At 34.5% G+C, this 27,996-nt stretch overlaps 1 protein-coding gene across 1 annotated transcript in view; it reads right to left on the bottom strand.

Annotated features, from left to right (window-relative positions):
- LOC143057356 (uncharacterized) overlaps positions 1–23,206 on the bottom strand; it is a 32,298-nt gene extending 9,092 nt beyond the window's left edge. Inside the window, exon 1 of the mRNA XM_076230659.1 lies at positions 23,023–23,206. The gene's annotated coding sequence lies outside the window, so the exon portion shown is untranslated. The remainder of the gene's footprint in view (positions 1–23,022) is intronic.
- Between the last annotated feature and the right edge of the window lie 4,790 nt (positions 23,207–27,996).

The raw sequence follows: 27,996 nt of genomic DNA, 5'->3' as shown, positions 1-27,996 counted from the left end.
TACTCAGACACGTTTTACAAAGTCTGAGTAGGAGCTGCAAGCTCTTGAATATCGAATAAGTTGTGAAATATATATCCCATATGCAGGTGAAGTTGTCATATTGCTACTAAGGTGGGGGAAATTTATAATTTCAAAATCAAAATCGTCTCGTTTGTCATAGATTCTGGACTGAGATGACTGTGTAAGTCAAATTCGAGATATAAGTATAAAAATAAGGCGGAGGAAGCCGTGTCTGTTGTTTCTTTTATTTCTAGTTCTGGGGTATACATTAAGGGAACCCAATCAGAAAAGTTCGGATTGTTTATGGAAAGAGCATCATCAATATATCTGAAAGTAAAATTAAATAATCTGGTTTCTATGATCCTCTTGCTTTTGACAAGTGTATGAAGAAACTCCGACTCAAATGAAAATAAGAAGAGGTCGACAAGAGGAGGTTCACAGTTTGTTCGAATAGGCATGCCGACAATTTGTTGGAAAAGTCTACCTCCAAACTCAACAAATATGTTTGTCTGTGACTTTTTATCCGTTTAATAAACTTCTACTTGTAAACAACAAAATATGTTACTAATGCATGAATGGAGAAATACTGAACTATATTAACTTGACAATTTTCTTTCAACCAGGCTTGGAACGAAATAAAAACATTCATGAGAAAAAAATCATAATTCCTATCAAATGTCCATTGAAACAAGATGCTTCAAAATGTTCTGCACACTCTTTCTTGAACTTGTTGTGAGTGAAGCTGGTTGGAGTTAGGTTAAGGTTAATCATCCACGTCTGGTACAACTCTTTCTTTTCTGCAGGATCTGGGGAAGTGTGTAAGCTTATACCATGTGAACACCGAGTGGAACATCCGTGCGCTTGACAAGTCATTTTGATACTGAATAATTATACGATATGCCATGCTTGTTTTTTGGCTTTGTTGTATTCAGATATTTTATTCAAATATACTCATCACGTGACAATTTGTATCGGAGAGATGCCGTCAAAATGGTGTTAAGTCGAGAAGTGATAGTGGGATATATCAAATAAACATAACATGAATTTTTCATTTTTTTCAGAGGTTTCCCTTTAATATGTTTATCTATTATATAGTCATTTTAAAAAAAATTTTTTTGCAAAAGTATGAAATATTCTAAATACTAAGGATTTTCTAATCTCAGGCAGATAACCTGAGCTGTATTTAGCACAACTTTTAAGAATTTTTGGTCCTCAATGCTTTTCAACTTTGTACTTGTTTTCGCTAGCGAACCTTTTTTTATTTGAAGGTCACTGAGGAGTCTTATGTAAACGAAACGCGCTTCTGGCGTATTAAATTATAAGTTTAGGACTTTTGATAGCTTTTGTTTGCATGTTTCATACCGCATCTCCCGATGTTTCCCATCCACACCACTAACAAACGGGAATTTAAGGTAGATAGGCCACATAAGTGTACACTCTAGAAGAGATCATAGTTCCAACATTAAATAAACAAGAATGTGTCCCCAGTACACGGATGCCCAATCTACACTATCATTTTCTATATTCAATGGGCCGTGAAAAGGGTGTGGAATCTCTTATTTGCCATTAAAATCAGAAAGATCATATCAGAGGGAACATGTGTACTAAGTTTCAAGTTGATTGGACTACAACTTCATCAAAAACTACCTCGACCAAAAACTTTAACCTAAATCGGGATAGACGGACGAACGAACGAACGAACACACGGACGGACGAACGAACGAACGAACGGACGCACAGACCAGAAAACATAATGCCCATACATTGGGCATAATTAAAATGAACAAAACGAAAATGTTTGAAGTTTTCGTCCATATCATATCAGTAAAATGTGGTAGATTTATGTACAGTAGCCGGTTTAGCATTTGGTATTAGGTATTCATAACAGAAATAACATGAAATTCAGACTGTTCAAGTTATCACTAGTCTGAATGGAAAAACAAAAATAATGTTTCAATTGCTTTGGTTTTTGGCTTAGTTACAACCTCTTTAAGTGGTCATGACTTATTATGGATTTTTTTCTAAATTGTAACACAATAGAATATTTATAGTTAATAGAAACTTTTTTTTACTCCTATTTGATGCTTTATCCTTAACATGCATTTTTAAAATACTTGTAGTTGCTTAATATGTAAAAACATCATGTTTGAAATTTACCAATACATTTATTACGCCCAAAAGAGTTAAAACTTATAGAAAGGTGACTTAACACATAATTGTTCTATACATTTTATAAAGGTGGTGTATATATTTAGTCTTTGCTATTTAAAAACCCAATGCTGTAAAGTCTTTATTAAAATCAATGTAATTAGGAAATAACGAGTTGCTTTGTTACAAAGGGATTTAAATGCATCTTAGAAGGCTGACAAATGAAATGTTGTTCCAAAACAAAATGTTCGTATTGGTTTTGAGTATGACTTAGAACAGTCAATGAAAGTTGTGACACTTATATTTCTATTTAAATGAAAGAAAATCGCTTTAAACACATCATCAAAGAATGTATAAAAGCTGAGTCAGTGAAATAACTAGATTAGACCTTTAGTTTTACCCTTCGGATGGTTTTACACTAGTATATTTTGGGGCCCTTTATAGCTTGCTGTTCGGTGTGAGCCTAGGCTCCGTGTTGAAGACCGTACCTTGACCTATAATGGTTTAATTTTACAAATTGTGACTTGGATTGAGAGTTGTCTCATTGGCACTCATACCACATCTTTCTTTATCTATATGGGAACGAAACGGATATCGAATGTAACCCGAGGAAGTTAATAATTCTTATATTTAAAATGGGCGAAAGGTCAATGCATCATGTCAGTAGTTGGTCAATTCTATTGTCCTTCCTTGGCAATTTTTCGCCATTCCTTACACAAAACATAAGTTTAGCTCATCTGGCTATCACTTGGCGTCCGTCGTCAGTCCATCTGTCGTCAGTCGTCGCCATCCTTGGTCCGTAGTGAACTTTTACACAAATTGTAAAAACAACTCGATGAAGCTATTTTTTTTTTCATAAAATTGTATCAAGTTTACACCTTTTATCTATAAGTTTAGAAGCCTCAAAATAATAAATAAGATGTACTACGCCGAACCGTTATAAGTTGTTTGTTGAAAATTTCGCTAATAAGGTTTAAGAAAGAAGTCTTCCACATCTTGCACGTTGGTGAATTCTTGTAATCTTAAACGAGAACATTATATTGCCTACGTTTTTTCAAATGAAAATTATTAAAAATTTCATCGTTATCTACCAAATAGCCCCAACCTACTGTATAACCAATGTTGATCAAATTCAAGACAAACCTCATTTACAGAATGTTAAGTATATAAGGTCTTGACTCTTTAAATAAAACAATGATTGCATTGCATTTACAATCATTAGTACGAATGCAACGGACTATATAATTCATTTAAACTTCAAACTTTTATAAGGATATGATCATTTTAACATAGTTGACTAATCATTTGTTTCATACTATTGTTAATATCGGTTTAAAGTTCTTAAGTATTATATTTGTTAAAAGATAACAGAAATCTAATTCCTAAACCATACCTCATATACTGAATATTAAAAAAAGAAGGAGCTGACTCATGAAAAAAAGCAATGATTGCATTGATATATATTATCTCTATAACGCACGTTATGGACTTTAATATGTATTTAAGCTTCAAAAGTGTGTGATGATTTGAACCGAATTGATCAATATTTGTTTTAGACATAATTGTTACAATTGCATTTTAGGTTCCTTAGTATTTGTCATATTAAAGATATTATCAGACATTTATTTGTATCATGTGTTAAATGAGACCTTCCTGTGCTGCTAAACTGTGACACTACCATTTTTCTGAAGTACACCAACAAGCGTTGATTCCGAAACAGTAAAAATGACTTAAAATACTACAACAAAGCTATGTAATTATATTACGTTAAACATATTTTGAAATATTTTTTATGACATTTTGTATATATTTAAGAAAAAACTCATTGACCTCAATTTCTGAACATCGAAACAATGATGAGGTAAATCCAGAACTATGCTTCGGATGCATGAATTTGTAAAATGGTGAAATGTTTATTTTTACTTAAAAGATGATAATATGCTAAAATATTTTCCATTTGATGTACAGTATATATAAGAAGTACATTTTAGCTAATACATATTCAACCAATATTGACGGCAAGTGCACCTGATTGATGCAGTTGTAACCTTCACAGCAAATTAACATGAAAACAAATCATGTTGATGCTTAAAGTTAACCATCGACACAATTTATGACTGATTTGACAAAAAAATTATTGGAAAGTAGAATTTTTCTGCTACATACGTATGGGCTGTTTTTGACAATACAATGCACATATATCGGGTAATAGCATCATTAAGTCATTCTCAATTACTGAAATCGTCACAACTACGTCTTAAATGAAAGTGGCCGCATTTGTGTTCATTCTTAATATTGACATTTCAGTTGTACTTAATGCTAATACATAACATATATAAAGGTTGAGGATGAACACGATTACGGCCACTTTCATTTTGGCATCAAAAAAACATATGAAAAGTGACATTTTTGGGCATATTTGATAGATTTTCATACTTAAGCATGAATCGTAGCGTTTTTAATGACTAAATCAGTTAAAATCTTTCACATAAACTAATTGAATCAACTTAAATAGACACTTAAGTTTTGAAAAAGTTTCCAAAATCTTTCGTCAAATGAACCTGATGAGGCCAAAATCGGCCCTTACCGGACCTACTCCTTTGTCAAAAGAGAGGATTACTCGGGTTATAAACTTTTGATATAGGAACATGCTATTAAATCACGTACATTATTTTAAAGCAATAAAACGAGTTTTCATTTTTATTTTGTATTTTATTAAAGCACATGAATAGAATTATCTAAGACAACTAAGACTTTTTTTTAAATGGTTTTATTTTTTATCACAGACAAATTGGGTTTTCTATACAGTACCTATACAAAATCTGATAATGTTACATAACCTGTAGCTTGAACAAAAGTCTCATAACATGTACTTTTTATCGTATTTTTGAAAAAGCATAATACAAACTACATTTTAACAAATTACATAGATTATATCGATTTCAATTAAGACCTGTCATCTATTTTAATTGTGTTTAATTTCATATGACGCATTATGTGTATTATTTAGCTTGTGCCTGGTCTTTCAATATAGTAAAACATCATTAGCATTTATTGCACCAAACTTATCAATGTGAGAAACGAGAGCTATGATAGGTAAATTGCGTTTCGTGGACTTACGAATGAACAGATAAATTTTAATTTATTACGCATGATTAACAGCAAGTAAAGATACTTAAGGAGTTAACAGCTGTTGGCTCATTGTGTAGGTATAACAATGTATTAATATCATACTTGCATTTAAACAAAGTTATCTAAATGTTGCGATTCTATTGTAATATTGTATATTATTATTCAATAGGCACTTCCAATAAATAAAGATTGTGTGATTTTAAAAGATATTTTTTACCCATTGAATGTATGCCAACAAGAACATGACTACGACAAAACAATCAAAGTAATGATAACACCATTAGCAACATAGAATAGACATTTACTAAAGATTTTTAAAGAAACAAAAGATAGAGTTAACAAAGAATGTTTAATTAAAGTGTCTCATTACCCGATCATTTGTAAACTTAGTTGATTGGACCTTTGTTTCATTAAAGTTTGTAGTAATAGAAACTGATGATTGATAGATAAGTACTGTTATAAAACACACATCGTATTTATGATTGTCAATCTACATTCAGAGTTCATTTACAAAGACATTGAATATTGTTAAATATTGCGCTTAGTCCATTGCCTTGCATAATCCTCGTCTGAATCCATCAAAATTTTAAGTTGTATTTCCAATTGATGGATTTAGGCTCACGATATTTCGGACCTTTCGATAACAAATTTCGTAGAAAACTGTTATTAACAATGTTGAGGTCACCGGTAATAACGTGGCCAGCCGGATTATATGTGATGAATACCTAACGGCTTTTGTACAAATGGCAGCAAGTCATTAATAGAGACATCATGCAGAGAAGGTAATGTATAATGCCGATGACCATGACTGCGTCTACGTCGAGGAGTCGAGTTGAAAATATTCATCACATTCACCGAGTTACACGAAGGACTAGATAGAATACCTATACCATCAATTTTGTCATTGCAACCATAAGGTGTCGCAGTTCCCAATTGTCTTATCCAGTAGTCCTCTTTTTATCTACGGAGAGTCGTTGAAAGATTTGGATTGTTAGAGAGCTATGGTATATCTTTTCAATAATGCGAACTGTCATAGAAACGATGGAATGATCGGGCTGATTGAAATGCTGGTATAAAATGTCGAATAGAATTCCCCTATACCTCTAGCCAATGTAGAAAAGTAAACGCATAACAATACGCCCATTAAAATTCAGTTCAAGAGAAGTCCGAGTCCGATGTTAGAAGATGTAACAAAATAAAAATAAAAAATGACAATAATACATAAATAACAAAAGACTTCTAGTAGTTAACTGCCATGCCAGCTCCAGACCTCAATTAAACTGATTGAAAGATTATGTCTTCATCATATGAATATCATGCACAATCCCTCCCGGTAGAGGTTTATATATACATTAATTCAAACAAGAATCATAGTTAAAAGACTGTATATAATCTTAATTATTTACTTGTTTAAAAGCAATAACGACTTCATTTCCAAAACCGTCGCTGAAAATAATATTTTAAAATCAAAACAAGTTCAAGGTTGATGCCGATTAATAACAGAAAAAAGGAAAGGTCTGCAAAGTGCAATAATGCAACCGCGAGCGGAAACCTTTGAGTATTGTTCGGTTGAATACTTAGAACAATTATCAACCCTCTACAGAAAATAGTTTTCCACATTTTGCACCTTCTGGAACACATGTAACATTTGCAGAGGGATATAAGATGTAATTTGCAAGGATGTACTTATCCCGTGAAACGGCCGTTTTTCTAGTTGAATAGAAAAAAAATGTTTTTTAGTACGATGGACCTAATGTGGAGATCCAACCTATTGTATAATCAATATTAGAAAAGTTCAACCCATACCTCTCGTACAGAATGTAAAACAAAGAAGATGTTGACTTATAAAATAAAACAATGATTGCATTGTATTTATTATCTATATTTCGCATGTTACAGACTATATTGTATTCATTTAAGCTTCAAACTTTTGTAAAGATTTGGCCATTTCACATTTTGTAACACAATTGATTGATTAATTTTCAAAGACCAAATTGTTTCAAGTCAATTAATTTGCATTTAAAATTCTTACGAAATAGGTTATGAAAAAGATATCAGTAATATGATTCACACACCTGTTTCTCACATACCGAATCTTAAACAAAAAAGGGTTTGACTCATTAAATAAAAAATATGGTATTGCATTTAAAATCTATACTTTGCATATTACGGTTTATCTTATTTTGCAAAAAAAAACTTGTGAAGAACATTATTGAATGGTATACCTTGTTGACGGAATTGTTTCATTCTTTTTAATTACATTGAAAGTTTTCAAGTTTTTTGTTTTAATACGGATATAATCAAACAATGTATATTGGTTTTCAATTTCCCTGGTTGATTTATTATAGTTGATACATATGTGGAACGGGAATAACGTGAAATTATTTTAAATTTAGACTCGTCAAAATAAATGACCACATCATAAAATAATAAATGTTATATAGTACAAAAAAAGTAAATACTGAACTGCGAGGAAAATTCTAAATTGAAAGTCTTTAATCAAATGGCAAAACCAAATGATAAAACAAATCAAACGAATTGACAACAATTGTCATTTTCAAATGTAGAAAATGGTGGATTGGACCTGGTTTTATAGAGCTAAACCTCTCACTTGTATCACAGTCACGTCATATTCCATTATATAAAACGATGTGTGTACAAAACAAACAGAATAGGTAAAATGGTCACAATATGTATCATTTAGCAATCAGTAGGATTCATCAAAGAGTTTCCATTTGTAGTTTTGAAATCACTGGATGTTACAGAATGTTAACGAACTTAATTTGGTAACAAAACATCCCCTCCAAAAAAAAAATGTTCTAATACACAGTCTACACAAAAGTAGAAGATGTATAAGTACCGGAACCGTTGAAGACCTATAGGTCAAAAATACCTTATTATAAATAAATAGCCAAATTCATTCAAAGCCAACTTTGCCTGAGAGAGTTGAAACCTTACTTTCTTAATAATTTCAAAAGTTATAAACGGACAATTTTAGTTAAATTTGTTAAATCATGTCAGTACCAAAGTACTGACTACTGAGCTGATGATACCCTCGGGACTGATAGTCCACCAGCAGAGGTATCGACCCAGTGATGTAAAAATTGAAAATAACACGTTTAAAAATGTCTTGTGTCCGAAGTGCTTTTCTGAATTTAAATTTATCAGGAACGGTCAGAGCCAAACATTTGAAAGATGATGAAAAGCTATATGTCAAAGATAAGTTATGGTTTATTTTTTGAGTACTTTTTGCTAAATATGCAGTAGTAGTTGTATCGTTCATATGCAAGATCTATACAAAGATATCATTGCATTATGTCGTGTGGTAGTAAGCCCCTAACTTGAGTAAATACTAGCAATATGTACATCCATCGCAACAAGATTCATATTTAAAATTAAACGTCGTCGAATGCAGCTAAAATATATTTTTAATTAGAAATTCGTATCGAAAATCGCTGAAATTCAAATGATTCATTATTGAAGCTAGTGGACTTTTTTTTGTTTGCATTGTTTTGAATTTGTCATTGTGGGGCCTTTTATTGCTGACTTAGCGGTATGGCTTTTGTTCATTGTAAAAGACCGTACAGTGACCTACAGTTGCGAATGTTTTTTTTTTCATTTGTCTACATGTGAAGAGTTGTCTCATTCGCAAAATAACACATCCTTTGTATATTATCTAAAACTTTCATGGTAAGAAAATTTCAGAAGGACTTTGATTACATTTACTGAGATCTTGTAGAAGTAAAGAGATTTAAGTTACAAAAATACAAATATTACATGACCCGTTTGACGTTTGTTTATCTTTATATAATAGATTATTTGTAAACTTAGCTGATTTGATAATTGTGACTCTTTTGTTTAATCAAAGTTTGTGATAGCATGAACTGATGATTGATAACTAAGTATTGTTATTAAAACACAGATCGTTCTCTATGATTTTCAGTCGGCATTCAAAGGTCGGTTGCAAAACGATTAAATATTTGAAGTACATTATAATTTATAAATCACATTTTTGTACACTATAATTGATTAAGCTCAATTGAATAAAAGTGGAGTACACCTGCGCATATGAGTGATTACCAAGTTCTTTGGTCTCTAGTGAATGGTTGCAACATTTGCAATGACAGCGTTTATATGTATACTTATATTTATATGATCACAGATACACACTTTAAACACTTTCTCAAGAACAACACGCGACGAAGAAGATTTTAGGAAAATACTTGAATTTGTCATCGATGATATCTATTGACTGGTTGTTTGTACTGAACGACATCAGCAGCACTGTTCACTTGATCGTTGTGGTCAGTTGTTATTTGGGAAGGAAGCCTAAATTTCATGGCTCCAACATGTTCGTTGAATTTTGTACATAAGTGTCTTTGAACACAAACTTGCTTTTTAAGTTATCACTAGTTGTACATCACTACTGGCCAGCTTGTTGTTATATCTATATAAAGATGAAAAATGTGCATTTCTTTCAGATAAAAAACACAACTTTTAAGTATTGCACCTGCTCTATCCCAAAAAGATTTATACAGTGTAGTGAACTACTGTTGGGACTTTTTTTTCAAAATTATAGGAAAGTCTTACGACTCTAACTCAAATTATGGACAATTTCATGTAGCGGGGTCTGTAATTCAGTTTGACAGATTCAGACATACTACTTTTTGACCTGTTCGAACTGGACCAAATCACTAATGTGCCTAAAAAATCATACTCTAATTGTTTTACATGTAATTTCACCCCACTTACTATTGTATCCATAAAATATAAAGAATTTGGAAGGTGCATTAAAAATATTGCAAATTGTACTGTCATCACTAGGGACTATATTTGTAGACAACACCAATCAAGGGATGATAACTGTGTCCCCGGACAAGGGGTGGAGATAGCAAATAATTATCAACAGACCTGGACATACATTGTACGTTGACTCCTCATTCATGTATACAAATTTACAAATATGATAATTTATATATATATATATATTAATGTTTCAATCTATTGTAATATTATAATTTTTGTATATTATTCGAAAGCCATTTTCAATTCTAAAAAAACAAGGTGAATTTAAAAATATAATTTTCACACGATGAACTTGTGCCAGAAAAAAACCTGACTACGACAAAACCATCAATTATAAGACCAGCAATAATGTAGGGTAGCTAATTACTGAGGACTTTTAAAGGTTAAAATATTAAATTACAAAGAATATTTAATTAAAGCGTCTTATTTCTCGATCATAAGTTAATATAGATGATTGGATTACTGTTGCTCTTTTGTTTAATCAAAGTATTATAATATTAACTGATGATTGATAATTATGCATTGTTATTAAAACAAAGATCGTTCTTTATGATCGTCAATTGACATTCAGAGATTAGTTGCACAGCCAATTAAGGATACTTGATATATCATATGTTTGAACCCTCTGTTACTCTCGGTCTATTGAACAAAAAATAATGACTACAAAGTTTCTCGTCAAACAGTCATTATCGTGTCCTTTGGTCTGAAAAAAATGTCTCATCGGCAATGTTAGCGCATACATGTATTCAACTAAGTTATACATATTAATCGTATTTTGTACACTCATCCATTTGGACCATACGGGGTTAATAAAGCAAATATTTATCAACCGACCTGGACATATGTTGACTCATCATTCATGTATACAAATTTACAAATATGATAATGTCATTCAACAAATACAAATATTAATGTTTCGTATCTTTTGTAACATTATATTTTGTAAATTATTCGAAAGCCATTTTCAGTTATAAAAAAACAAGGTGGGATTGAAAAAATGATTTTCAAACGATGAACTTGTGCCTGAAAAACCTGACTACGACAAAACAATCAATTAAAATACCAGTAATAATCTAGAATAGATAATTAATGAGGACTTTTAACGGTTAAAAGATTAAATTTAGAAAGAATACTTAATTAAAGTGTCTTATCTCTCGACCATATGTTAATGTAGTTGATTGGATTATTGTGACTCTTTTGTTTAATTAAAGTTTAAATAATATTTCCTGATGATTGATAAATACGTTTTGTTTTTAAAACACACATCGTTCTTTCTGTTCGTCAATTAGCAATCAGAGTTTGGTTGTACAGTCATTGAACCATGTATAATAAAGGATAATTCATGCATCATATTTTTGTACCCTCTGTTACTCTCGGTCTATTGAAAAAAAGAATTGACTACATTTTTTTCTCTTCAAACAGTGATTATCAAGTCCTTTGATCTGTAATGAATAAATGTTTCATTGACAATGCTAGGGCAATCATGTATACCCCTAAGTTTGATTTTTCATTTCCTATCGTTAATTATCCGTTTTTAGATGGTGACGTTCCGTTGTCACCATCTTACGGTGTTTATATATCTCAACTTGTACGATTCGCTCGTGTATGTAACAATTTTTTAGATTTTAACGAGAGAAATGTATGTATTACTGAAAAATTATTACACCAGGGTTTTCGATATCACAAACTAGTCAAAACATTTACTAAATTTTATCATCGGTATAAAGACATCATTCGTAAATATAGCTCAACATGCAGACTTCTAATACGTTCAGGTATTTTACATCCAATTTTTTATGGAAATATTCTTTATAAAGCACAAAGGTGTCAGAATTCACCTCAGAAACTTACAAAACCTTTGAATAGACTTATTAAGAAGGGATATAATTACGATACTGTTGTCAAGTCATTAAAGATTGCATATTGTGGCGTTAATATTGAGTCACTGATAAGGTCTTTGCATCGGAACTAAACACATTTATTCTAAAAACAGTTGTTGGCATGACACGGGTTATGTTCTTCTCATATATGTTATGATGGTATGATACTAAACCCCTAACGGGAAGGATTGTGCCTGATGTTCATATGATGAAATCATAATCTCTCAGTCAGTTTAATTGAAGTCTGGAGCTGGCATGTCAGTTAACTGCTAGTAGTTTGTTGTTATTTATGTATTATTGTCATTTTGTTTAGTTTCTCTGGTTACATCTTCTGGCATCAGACTCGGACTTCTCTTGAACTGAATTTTAATGTGCGTATTTTTATGCGATTACTTTTCTACATTGGTCAGAGGTATAGGGGAGGGTTGAGATCTCACAAACATGTTTAACCCCGCCGCATTTTTGCGCCTGTCCCAAGTCAGGAGCCTCTGAACTTTGTTAGTCTTGTATTATTTTAATTTTAGTTTCTTATGTAAAATTGGGAAATTAGTATGGCGTTCATTATCACTGGACTAGTATATATTTGTTTAGGGGCCAGCTGAAGTACGCCTCCGGGTGCAGGAATTTCTCGCTACATTGAAGACCTGTTGGTTACCCTCTGCTGTTGTTTTTTATTTGGTCGGGTTCTTGTATCTTTGACACATTCCCCATTTCCGTTCTAAATTTTATATCGTATCTTGTACACTTATTCATAGTCGCTGGACAATAAACTAGGGGACAGGACATCGAAATGATCGTTAAACTGATATGTACCGATGGTAATGCATCTCAATATTAAACAGATATGCTATATCACAAGCAGTTCCCACCAAACTAACTTAAGCAGAAATCTGCACAATTGTTGACGCCACCACCACCGCCTTCGCCGGAAAAGGAATTCATATGTCTATCTTTCCACGACTTTTGACGAAGGCGTGACAAAAAAATCAAACTTTTTATCCACGATATTTTTTCAATGTAAAGCATGCATAGAAGAGGTTAAATACGTAATACCTTTGGAAATATGTGAACAGATGTTGTCTCATTATTCAGTCATTCAAATAAAAAAAACACTATTCTAACGTTAAAAAAAATATGTATGACCTTCTCACATGTTTTAATTTTACTTGTTTTTAACTTGTGTTTTGTATTTGTGAATATATTACATCTATATCACAGTGGTAACTTTAAGTAACATCGTATATTAAAATTTTGAATGCCTTTGCAGATATTTGAATACTTTATTTTCATCTTCCAAATTTAGTGCCGACTTTTGTCATAATTTTCCGCAAAATAAATTTGACCCATGTGTTCAATAAATCGGTATTTTCCAATTTTCTAATTTGGTCAGATTCTTTTAATCACATACATTTGGTTTGTAAATGAATGTTTTTCATTGGATAATTTAACAGTTTTTCCTATATATTATATTTTATGATTAATTGTAGTTCAAACTTGTGTATCGTTTCTTTTGTTGACTAATATATATTATAAGTTATCTACTTATTCTAATATTTTAAGACCCTGAAGTATCCAAGTACACCCTGCGGCGGATATGAACGTAGATAACGAATCTTTCCCCGGTCTTAGGCCAAATCGGGTGATTTTTTTAGAGAAATTTGACCACAAAGAGTAACGTCAAATTGACCCTTTAAAAAAAAGGAATAACCATTGAACAAAGGAAAACGCGCGTGAAGTTCCACGGTGTAATTGGTAGCAACATCCGGGTAAATGGGTTAGCAACAATCCGGGGCTATGGGTTTTATAACGACGTGAGTAAACCAATCAAAATCCTAGAAATATACTAAGGCGGGGATAATGTTTTTGATAGCCACTCCCAATTACCAATCATTTTAGGTGGACACGCATAACAAGAACATGACTACGTTCCACGAACACGTGTCATAATTATAACAAAGGCAACTTAAAATAGACTTATAATGAGGTATGTCATATGTTAAAAGATGCAATTAACAAAGAACATATGATAAAACTGTCTTATTTTTCATTTAGGCGTTAATTAAGTTGATAAGATTATTGTAACTCTTTTGTTCATTCAAAATTGAATAGATAACTGATGAGTGATAAGCGATTATTGTAATTTAATATAGATTTTTTTTGTTATCATTGCCAATCTTTATATAAAGTTTAGTCGTAAAAAGATAAAATATGTTTTAATACAGTATGATTTGTACTAAATTTTTATAATCAAATATTTTATAATGTGTAGCTTTCTACAGATTATTTGTATTTTGTCACAAAAAGTCCTACACTTTTAAAAGAACAACGCTGTTTCAATAACAGAAAAACTGAGGATGAAATAAACAAAGTGGTTGATTGAATGTTAAATTATTGGTTGATTAATTTACAGTGGCAGATATTTCATGCATATTCAGGACCAGAAAAATGAATGATTAAACATTACGTAGGGCCCTGCAATAGACGCCCTCCGGGATGAAGGTCCAGAAAGTCGGACTGCCACTGGAAAAAAAAAGGTAAACTAGAAACGGACAGAAATTTAGCAATACATGGACCTAAAATGCAATACACTGTCACGATGGTCAAGAAAAATGTAAAATCACAAAAATACTGAACTTCGAGGAAAATTCAAAACGAAAAATCGCTTGGTCAGTACAGGGACTTAAACATCATTTAACAATCGCAATGAGTCAAAACAGGGACCTTAACATCATTACACTGTCAGTACAGTGACCTAAACATCATTACACAGTCGAAATGGGTCAGTATATGGACATAAACATCCAAACACATTCGCGCTGGGCCAGTATAAGGACCTAACCAGAATTACACAGTCCAAATGGGTCAGGTCAGTATAATGACCTTAACATCACTACACATTCACTATTAATCAGTAAAGGGACAAAAGAGCATTACACAGTCCAACTTGGTTAGTACATGGACCTTTCCATCAATACACAGTCACGATCGGTCAGTACAATAGCCTTAACATCAATACACTCTCACGATGAGTCAGTACACGCACCTAAAATTAATACACTGTCATGATGAGTCAGTACACGCACCTTAACATCAATACACAGTCTCGATGGGTCAGTACACGCACCTTAACATCAATACACTCTCACGATGAGTCAGTACACGCACCTTAACAGCAATACAGAGTCTTGATGAGTCAGTACACGCACCTTAACATCAATACACAGTCTCGATGGGTCAGTACACGCACCGTAACATCAATACACTGGCATGATGAGACAGTACACGGACCTAAACATCAATAAACAGCCTCGTTAGGTCAGTACACGGACCTTAACATCAATACACTGTCATGATGAGTCAGTACACGGACCTTATCATCAGTACACAGTCTCGATGGGTCACTTCACGCATCTTAAAATCAATACACAGTCATGATGACTCAGTACACAGACCTTAACATCAATACACAGTCTCGATGGGTCTGTACACGCACCTTAACATCAATACACAGTCTCGATGGGTCAGTACACGCACCTTAACATCAATACACTCTCACGATGAGTCAGTACACGCACCTTAACAGCAATACAGAGTCTTGATGAGTCAGTACACGCACCTTAACATCAATACACAGTCTCGATGGGTCAGTACACGCACCGTAACATTAATACACTGGCATGATGAGACAGTACACGGACCTAAACATCAATAAACAGCCTCGTTAGGTCAGTACACGGACCTTAACATCAATACACTGTCATGATGAGTCAGTACACGGACCTTTTCATCAGTACACAGTCTCGATGGGTCAGTTCACGCATCTTAAAATCAATACACAGTCATGATGACTCAGTACACAGACCTTAACATCAATACACAGTCTCGATGGGTCAGTACACGGACATTGACATCATTACACTGTCATGATGAGTCAGTACACGGACCTTAACATCAATACACAGTCTCAATGGGTCTGTACAGGGACATAAATATCATTACACAGTCTCGATGGATCTGTACAGGGATATCCACATCATTACACAGTCTCGATTGGTCTGTTCAGGGACATTAACATCATTACACAGTCTCGATGGGTCTGTACAAGGACATACACATCATTACACAGTCTTGATGGGTCTGTACAAGGACATAAACATCATTACACAGTCTTGATGGGTCTGTACAGGGACATTAACATCATTACACAGTCGTGATGGGTCTGTACAAGGGCATAAACATCATTACACAGTCTTTATGGGTCTGTACAGGGACATAAACATCATTACACAGTCTCGATGGATCTGTACAGGGATATACACATCATTACACAGTCTTGATGGGTCTGTACAGGGACATAAATATCATTTCACAGTCCCGATAGATCTGTACAGGGATGTACACATCATTACACAGTCTTGATGGGTCTGTACAAGGACATAAACATCAATACACAGTCTCGATGGGTCAGTACACGCACCGTTGCATCAATACACTGGCATGGTCAGACAGTACACGGACCTAAACATCAATAAACAGTATCGATAGGTCAGTACACGGACCTTAACATCAATACACTATCATGATGAGTCAGTACATGGACCTTATCATCAATACACAGTCTCGATGGGTCAGTACACGCATATTAACATCAATACACAGTCATGATGACTCAGTATATGGACCTTAACATCAATACACAGTCTCGATGGGTCTGTACACGCATCTTAACATCAATACACAGTCATGATGACTCAGTACACGGACCTTAACATCAATACACAGTCTCAATGGGTCTGTACACGCATCTTAACATCAATACACAGTCAGGATGACTCAGTACACGGACCTTAACATCAATACACAGTCTCAGTACACGGACATTTACATCAATACACAGTCATAATGAGTCAGTAAACGGACCTTAACATCAATACACAGTCTCAGTACACGGACATTTACATCAATACACAGCCATGATGAGTCAGTACACGGACCTTAACATCAATACACAGTCTGGATGGGTCTGTACACGCATCTTAACAACAATACACAGTCTCGATGGGTCAGTACACGCACCATAACATCAATACACAGTCATGATGAGTCAGTACACGGACCTTAACATCAATACACAGTCTCAGTACATGGACATTTACATCAATACACAGTCATGATGAGTCAGTACACGGACCTTAACATCAATACACAGTCTCAGTACATGGACATTTACATCAATACACAGTCATGATGAGTCAGTACACGGACCTTAACATCAATACACAGTCTCGATGGGTCAGTACACGGACATTGACATCATTACACTGTCATTATGAGTCAGTACACGGACCTTAACATCAATACATACTCTCGATGGGTCTGTACAGGGACATAGATATCATTACACAGTCTCGATGGATCTGTAGAGGGATATCCACATCATTACACAGTCTCGTTTGGTCTGTACAGGGACATTAACATCATTACACAGTCTCGTTGGGTCTGTACAAGGACATTAACATCATTACACAGTCTCGATGGGTCTGTAAGAGAACATAAACATCATAACACAGTCTCGATGGATCTGTACAGGGATATACACATCATTACACAGGCTTGATGGGTCTGAACAAGGACATAAACATCATTACACAGTCTTAATGGGTCTGTACGCGGACATAAACATCATTACACAGTCTTGATGGGTCTGTACAGGGACATAAACATCATTACACAGTCTCGATGGGTCTGTACAAGGACATAAACATCATAACACAGTCTCGAAGGATCTGTACAGGGACATAAACATCATTACACAGTTTTGATGGGTCTGTACAGGGACATAAACATCATTATACAGTCTCGATGGTTCTGTATAAGGACATAAACATCATAACACAGTCTAGATGGATCTGTACAGGGATATACACATCATTGCACAGTCTTGATGGGTCTGTACAGGGACATCAACATCATTTCACAGTCTCGATGGATCTGTACAGGGATGTACACATCATAACACAGTCTTGATGGGTCTGTACAAGGACATAAACATCAATACACAGTCTCAATGGGTCTGTACAGGGACATAAACATCATTATACAGTCTTGATGGGTCTGTACAGGGACATAAACATCATAACACAGTCTTGATAGGTCTGTACAGGGACATTAACATCATTATACAGTCTTGATGGGTCTGTACAGGGACATAAACATCATAACACAGTCTCGATAGGTCTGTACAGGGACATTAACATCATTACACAGTCTCGATGGGTCTGTACAGGGACATAAACATCATTTCACAGTCTGATGGGTCTGTACAGGGACATAAACATCATTACACAGTCTCAATGGGTCTGTACAGGGACATAAACATCATTACACAGTCTCGATGGGTCTGTACAAGGACATAAACATCATTACACAGTCTTGATGGGTCTGTACAGGGACATAAACATCATTACAAAGTCTCGATGGGTCTGTACAGGGACATTAACATCATTACACAGTCTCGATGGGTCTGTACAGGGACATAAACATCATTTCACAGTCTGATGGGTCTGTACAGGGACATAAACATCATTACACAGTCTCAATGGGTCTGTACAGGGACATAAACATCATTACACAGTCTCGATGGGTCTGTACAAGGACATAAACATCATTACACAGTCTCGATGGGTCTGTACAGGGACATAAACATCATTACACAGTCTCGATGGGTCTGTACAAGGACATAAACATCATTACACAGTCTCGATGGGTCTGTACAGGGACATAAACATCATTACACAGTCCTGATGGATCTGTACAAGGACATAAACATCATTACACAGTCTTGATGGGTCTCTACAGGGACATACACATCATTACAAAGTCTCGATGGGTCTGTACAAGGACATAAATATCATTACACAGTCTCGATTGGTCTGTACAGGGACATAAACATCATTTCACAGTCTTGATTGGTCTGTACAGGGACATAAACATCATTACACAGTTTCGATGGGTCTGTACAGGGACATTAACATCATTACACAGTCTCGATGGGTCTGTACAGGGACATAAACATCATTTCACAGTCTGATGGGTCTGTACAGGGACATAAACATCATTACACAGTCTCAATGGGTCTGTACAGGGACATAAACATCATTACACAGTCTCGATGGGTCTGTACAAGGACATAAACATCATTACACAGTCTCGATGGGTCTGTACAGGGACATAAACATCATTACACAGTCTCGATGGGTCTGTACAAGGACATAAACATCATTACACAGTCTCGATGGATCTGTACAGGGATGTACACATCATAACACAGTGTCGATGGGTCTGTACAGGGACATTAACATCATTATACAGTCTTGATGGGTCTGTACAGGGACATAAACATCATAACACAGTCTCGATAGGTCTGTACAGGGACATAAACATCATAACGCAGTCTCGATGGATCTGTACAGGGACAAACATCATAACACAGTATCGATGGGTCTGTACAAGGACATAAATATCATTACACAGTCTTGATGGGTCTGTACAGGGACATAAACATCATTACAAAGTCTCGATGGGTCTGTACAGGGACATTAACATCATTACACAGTCTCGATGGGTCTGTACAGGGACATAAACATCATTTCACAGTCTGATGGGTCTGTACAGGGACATAAACATCATTACACAGTCTCAATGGGTCTGTACAGGGACATAAACATCATTACACAGTCTCGATGGGTCTGTACAAGGACATAAACATCATTACACAGTCTCGATGGGTCTGTACAGGGACATAAACATCATTACACAGTCTCGATGGGTCTGTACAAGGACATAAACATCATTACACAGTCTCGATGGGTCTGTACAGGGACATAAACATCATTACACAGTCCTGATGGATCTGTACAAGGACATAAACATCATTACACAGTCTTGATGGGTCTCTACAGGGACATACACATCATTAGAAAGTCTCGATGGGTCTGTACAAGGACATAAATATCATTACACAGTCTCGATTGGTCTGTACAGGGACATAAACATCATTTCACAGTCTTGATTGGTCTGTACAGGGACATAAACATCATTACACAGTCTCGATGGGTCTGTACAGGGACATTAACATCATTACACAGTCTCGATGGGTCTGTACAGGGACATAAACATCATTTCACAGTCTGATGGGTCTGTACAGGGACATAAACATCATTACACAGTCTCAATGGGTCTGTACAGGGACATAAACATCATTACACAGTCTCGATGGGTCTGTACAGGGACATAAACATCATTACACAGTCTCGATAGGTCTGTACAAGGACATAAACATCATTACACAGTCTCGATGGGTCTGTACAGGGACATAAACATCATTACACAGTCTCGATGGGTCTGTACAAGGACATAAACATCATTACACAGTCTCGATGGGTCTGTACAGGGACATAAACATCATTACACAGTCTCGATGGGTCTGTACAAGGACATAAACATCATTACACAGTCTCGATGGATCTGTACAGGGATGTACACATCATAACACAGTCTTGATGGGTCTGTACAAGGACATAAACATCAATACACAGTCTCAATGGGTCTGTACAGGGACATAAACATCATTATACAGTCTTGATGGGTCTCTACAGGGACAAACATCATAACACAGTATCGATGGGTCTGTACAAGGACATAAATATCATTACACAGTCTTGATTGGTCTGTACAGGGACATAAACATCATTACACAGTCTCGATGGGTCTGTACAGGGACATTACCATCATTACACAGTCTCGATGGGTCTGTACAGGGACATAAACATCATTTCACAGTCTGATGGGTCTGTACAGGGACATAAACATCATTACACAGTCTCAATGGGTCTGTACAGGGACATAAACATCATTACACAGTCTCGATGGGTCTGTACAAGGACATAAACATCATTACACAGTCTCGATGGGTCTGTACAGGGACATAAACATCATTACACAGTCTCGATGGGTCTGTACAAGGACATAAACATCATTACACAGTCTCGATGGGTCTGTACAGGGACATAAACATCATTACACAGTCCTGATGGATCTGTACAAGGACATAAACATCATTACACAGTATTGATGGGTCTCTACAGGGACATACACATCATTACAAAGTCTCGATGGGTCTGTACAAGGACATAAATATCATTACACAGTCTCGATTGGTCTGTACAGGGACATAAACATCATTTCACAGTCTTGATTGGTCTGTACAGGGACATAAACATCATTACACAGTCTCGATGGGTCTGTACAGGGACATTAACATCATTACACAGTCTCGATGGGTCTGTACAGGGACATAAACATCATTTCACAGTCTGATGGGTCTGTACAGGGACATAAACATCATTACACAGTCTCAATGGGTCTGTACAGGGACATAAACATCATTACACAGTCTCGATGGGTCTGTACAAGGACATAAACATCATTACACAGTCTCGATGGGTCTGTACAGGGACATAAACATCATTACACAGTCTCGATGGGTCTGTACAGGGACATAAACATCATTACACAGTCTCGATGGATCTGTACAAGGACATAAACGTCAATACACAGACTCTACTTGACAGCGTGTTGTTATACAAAGACAAAACGAAGATGAATCTTGAAAAACGTTTCTGTTTGCATCTTATTTATTCAATTGAAATGTAAACTTATATACTAGCCATCAAAAGAAACGGTACCCAGATTTCATCAAAAATATCTACTTTGTTTTTCCACAATATTATTTTAGTTTTGTATTTTATGAAACAATAACATAAAAGCATACAAACTTAACAAAGATAACAAATCATAATTAATTTTCCTTATTGCACGGACGGTTTGAAGATGTTGTTGTCAAAACAAAAAGTTGAAGAGTTAATATCGCGTATAGCCACCTCTTGCGTTGATAACAGCAGTCAATCGCAGACGCATTGATCCAATTAGTCGCTGCAAAAATGCTTGGGGAATGTTATTCCACTTTTCCACTAAGGCGGCTCGTAGCTAGTTGACTGACTCTTGTGGTTGATGACGTCTGCGAACACGTTTGTCAAGTTCATCCCATAAATGTTCAATGGGTGATAGATCTGGCGATAAAGCTGGCCATGGAAGAATGTCAATGTTATTTTGTCCAAGATATTGTGTGCATACACCTGCCACGTGGCACCTAGCATTGTCCTGTTGGAAAGTATGCCTTGCAATGAATGGTTGTACAATAGGAGAGAGAATTTCCTCACGATAACGAACTCCAGTAAGGCTTCCGTTAATGAACGTCAAGTCAGTTCGTCCACAATGCGAGATTCCTGCCCAAACCAATCACACCACCACCACCAAAGCGATCACATTCATGCACATACGCTGCATAACGTTCATTTTGACGTCGGTACACTCTCATTCTGCCATCACTTCTACGTAAGCGAAATCTTGACTCATCACTAGAAATGACGTTATGCCACCTAACCCGTGTTCGGACGGCATAAATGTGGTTCCGCTCGAAATTAAAAAATACGCTAAAATGACGTTATTTTCCGGTAAAAAAAAACAAAAGTGCAGTAACCGACAGATTTATGACTCTTTTCGAACATATAACTAGTCGCAATAAATAATATTTTGTTAATAAAAATTATTATGAAAAAATGTTGGGTATCGTTTCTTTTTTTGGCTAGTATATAATGACACAAACGAACGAATTCAAACTAGGATCAACGCATGCCAAATGATACGATACCAATTGACCCATTTCAAAATCTCAGTAGTAATAAATCCTCTGGTGAAGCGTTAAATTATCATAAATAAACATGCAATAACACATTATACTGAAAAGATTAATTGCAAATTTGAAATCATTTAAACAAAAAATTATTATCAACAATATTAACCTATGTGGAAGAAGAATCGAGTGGTTCACAAAATGTAATACCTGTCATATATATGACTCGTCGTTCATTCATCAACTGTATTAGATACAAATATAATACTCACATTCAAAAACATACCTTTATTGACTACTCACATGTTCTTTTCTACTTTGTCTTTCAATTTGTCCTTGGGAATTGAACACATCTATTTCACAATGGTAACTTCAGGTAGCATTGTATATTGTTTTTTGTTAGGCACTTGCTATTAACCAAACATTTTAAGGTAGAAAATTATAACTGTTACATGGTGAGTCTATGCCAACAAGAACATGACTACTGCCACCACATACGTGTACTAATAATACCAATATCAACAACTGAGGTGTGTTATAGGTAAAAAGATTCAATTAACAAAGAACATTTGATAAACATATCTTATTTCTTAATTAAGTGTTAATTAAGATAAGATAATTGTAACTCTTTTGTTCATTTAAAACTGATTTCCGATAAATGACTATTGCTATTATAACATCATACATTTTTCGTTATGATTGTCAATGCATGTGGTCATTTAAAGTTATGTCTAAAAATGATTAAATCAGCCTTTTTCAGTATAATTTGTATTCAATGCACATCATTACATATTAGACATCTTTTACACGCATTTTCCTCTTTCTCAATTTGTATAAGTTGACAACAATTAGTCATTTATCAATGTACTTTCCATCCTGGTGAATGCAACTCTCTAGCCCTTTTGTTTACAAAAATGGAAAGAATAGATACACATTTTTTGTTAATTGTCTCTCTTTGTAGAGAATATATAGTTACGAAAGATACCAGCCTGCTGATAATTTGATAAGCAAGACGCGCGTTTCGTCTACATACGACTCATCAGTCATGCTCTGGTCAAAATAGTTTGAAAGGCAAACAAATACAAAAGTGAAGAGCATTTATAACCCAAAATTCCAAAAAGTTGTTCCATATAGGAATAAGGTGATATATGTCTAAGAACAATTTTGTTACGGACGCACTGAATATGATAAAAACAAATGCTTGTTAAATGTTTAGATGGTTGGTCGTTTGACGCCCAGTAGCAAACATTTCATGTTTATTTTATTCTGGACATGATCAGGTTAACAATAAATACATGAGATAGTTCCTGTAGTGTGTGTTTATACTGCTTTGATTCAAAAAACGAATGGCAAATATAAATACAAGTATCTTGTCTTAGGAAGGGAATGATATAACTCTGTTTTAAGGGTGAATATACTTATAACCGGGTGGGTACAAACATAATCAACACGACGAATTACACAGTATTTGCTTCCCATTTATGAGCATCTGAGATCACTCCAAGGTTATGGTGGGAATTGTAATGGTTAGTCTTCAGTTCTATTTGTTGTGAACTTGGTACAGGCATTTTCATGTGTAGAAAATGGTGGATTAAACCTGGTTTAACAGCGCTTAACCTCTCACTTTGTACGACAGTCTCATCAAATTCCGTTATATTTGCAATGATGCGTGAACTAAACAGACATAATATATAATAAAGCTCTGTTGATTACCATGATTACCGGGTAATAAGTTAAACAAAATTTTTCATATAGCAGTCCTAAGTATGAAATTGTTCAAAATGTTATGGCATACTGTTATTCTAAACTGTTTCCCAAAATTGATCGCCCTGAAGATCATAAAAAAACATTTTATTAAAATAAAGTATGTTAATAAAGGTTTTAATTTTGTAAATATTGCCGGTATTTTTAACGACCATTCTGTTAAAGAACAAATTCCTGGATATTTTGATAATACTGAGCATCCTCTTATTTGTTACTATTTACTAGAAATCTACACGGAAATTTGTGTGTAATTATAGCCAAATGTGTAAAGATGTTAATATCAGTGAAAATACACCAATTTCATGTAATTGTAGTAATTCCGAATACATGTATGGACCCATTTTCCATGTTATAACAGGAGATTTTAACATCGGTCAAGACTGAGAGTTAAAATCATTCCTCAGTACAGTAATATAAATGTATTTTATTTCGTTTGAAATAGGGTTTTTCCCGTTTGCTATTTGTAGTAATTATTTATAGATGGGAACTAGTATACCTAGTTCGGATACTGGTTTTGTAACAGTATGTACTATAATTTATAAATTTGATGTTAGGTGCATAAGGCACGAGGAAAGTTTTAGCGGTTTTCACGGGTGGGGTTTAATGGCACTATATAAAGTTTGGCATTTAAATGTATTAGTATCGAAGGTGCTCGCAGTTACTTCGAATTGAAGTTGGTCACATAGGTATATTTGCAGTTGCTGCTATGTTTATTGTACGTACAGGCGTAGGAGGTATTAGCCGAGGAAAAAGAAACGATGCGGAGGAGGAACAATGTTATATGTCATGTATTTATATCTTGTTTCAATCGAAGAAATATGTACAATAAAGTGAAATAAAATATTGTATCGCAAGAGAAAATAAGATGTCACTGCGAGCAACTAATCCTATATCTGTGTTTGTCTTGTTTATAGTCTACTAATTTTAGAGATTAAATACTCTAAGTTTCGGACGAGCAGGCCGAGGGAGAATTTAAAGAACCTAAATATTATTAATTGCAATGAGTGTCGTAATATCATCCATGACTCACTCCGTACTTACTGTTTGAAATGGATAAAACGGGAAAAAGCTGCCAAAAAATCTTTGGACTCTTTTTTCGATTCAGTAATGAACATAGTTGATATACGTATTCAACATTTTAAAGAACATTTTACTGTTAACAATAACCACAATAAACCTATTTCTAGTATCAAACATAAACTAAAAGAACTAGCCAAGGAATTTGTTTTTGTCCCGGCCGATAAAGCTGCAAATAATATTATCATTGTTTGACGTATGTTTTACATTGAGGTTCGACAAAAGAAATCACCAATTCACCAACTTTCCAACTGACTCCATTTTCAGAAAGCGACATCTGTAACAAACATTAACTTTTAGCTACCGCTTTACAAGCAGAACCTACAAATATAGATTTATTTCGTCTTCAAGCCATTGTTCCACTAAATTGTCTATTCTTCTTACCAGTACACTTGGTACAATCAAAAACCTGATAATAAATTGTTCAAATAAGGCCTTCGAAAATAGTGGAATTAATTACTTTTGGAGTGTCAAGAACTCGTTGGAACATGGTAGTACTTGATAAATTGCATGCTTATATTGGTGATTTTGAATCTGTTCAAAGTTTTGATTTTTCTACCTTATATATCACATTGCCTCACATTCTCATTAAGAACAAAATCACACACCTTATTAAATGGGCATTTAAGAAGTCAGAATGTTAATATATATGTTCAAACTCTTTTAGGTCATTTTTTTAGTAGCAATGAGCAAAAAAACTGTCATTTGGACATGCTTTGATACTATATCTGCCCTTGAATTTTTACTAGATAACATATTTGTTCGCTTTGGAGATCCCGTATATCGTCAGGTTATCGGAATTTCAATGGGGACTAACTGTGCACCACTGATTGCGGACCTGTTTTTGTATTGCTATGAGTTACAATTTATGACAAAAATCAGCCAAGACTCATCGAAACAACATCTGTTAAACAAATTTATTATACTTTTAGATATTTGGATGATATGTTGGCTCTCAATAATGACGACTTCAGTATGTATACTAAAGACATTTATCCTTTTGAACTTACTTTAAATAATTCAGTATTCACCTCAGAAACTAACAAAACCTTTAAATAGACTTATTAAGAAGGGATATAGTTACGATACTGTTGTCAAGTCATTAAAGATTGTTGGCATGACACGGGTTATGTTCTTCTCATATATGTTATGATGGTATGATACTAAACCTCTAACGGGAAGGATTGTGCCTGATATTCACATGATGAAATCATAATCTTTCAATCAGTTTAACTGGAGTCTGGAGCTGACATGTCAGTTAAATGCTAGTAGTCTGTTGTTATTTATGTATTAGTGTCATTTGGTTATTTTCTTTGGTTACATCTTCTGACATCAGACTTGGACTTCTCTTGAACTGAATTTTAAAATGCGTATTGTTAGGCGTTTACTTTTCTACATTGGCTAGAGGTATAGGGGAGGGTTGATATCTCATACACATGTTTAACCCCGCGTCATTTTTGCGCCTGTTCCAAGTCAGGAGCCTCTGGCCTTTGTAAGTCTTGTATTATTTTCAATTTTAGTTTCTTGTGTACAATTTTAGTAAGGCATTCATTATCACTGAACTAGTAAATATTTGCTTAGGGGCCAGCTGAAGGACGCCTCCTGGTGCGGGAATTTCTCGCTACATTGAAGACCTGTTGGTGACCTTCTGCTGTTATCTTTTCTATGGTTGGGTTGTTGTCTCTTTGACACATTCTCCATTTCCATTCTCAATTTTATAATAAATAAAATAGTCAAAATATTGGAACAGCAGTCATCATCGTGTTACAATTTTAAAAGGACCAATTTAATAGAACACAAAAGCATCTATCAAATGAAAGACACATGCATTGCGTCGCGTGGCTGACGTCAGAAAATTTATACGTCACATATTTTTTTTTGTCGTTCAATGTTTTTACAAACAATTTTAAAATTTCACATGGGCATTGTTAGTATATAGGGCTAAAAAATAAAAAATATGTAAAAATAATTTCAGAAATAGACCGAGATTCAAAACAGTCCAAAAGTTCTATAGAATTTATAAGAATCCACAAATGGTTCATTCCACTACGTGATTAAATAATTTTGACGTTTGTGGTTCAACGTTAATTTTAATTTATAATAGAAATATAACATAATGATATATTATGTTATAAATGACCTTCCGATCATCTTTTAACAATACGACAATCGGCACCAAGTTCATTCATAAGGAAGAATGTTATACTACAATTGGCATCATATTTGTTCGTAAGAGGATGCATGTATACGACAATCGACATTACGTTCATTCGATACGAAATAGTATCGTAATAACAGTTGCAATAACGTTGTATTGCCAACTGGATGCGAAATGGTTTCATACGACAATAGGCATCACTATCATTCTTTTATAGAATGGTTTCATGTGGTATTTTACACCACACTCATTGTCATTTCAAACGTTAAATATAAAAA

This window comes from Mytilus galloprovincialis, chromosome 13, assembly GCF_965363235.1.
Source record: "Mytilus galloprovincialis chromosome 13, xbMytGall1.hap1.1, whole genome shotgun sequence".
NCBI lineage: Eukaryota > Metazoa > Mollusca > Bivalvia > Mytilida > Mytilidae > Mytilus > Mytilus galloprovincialis.
This window is presented reverse-complemented; position numbering and strand designations above follow the sequence as displayed.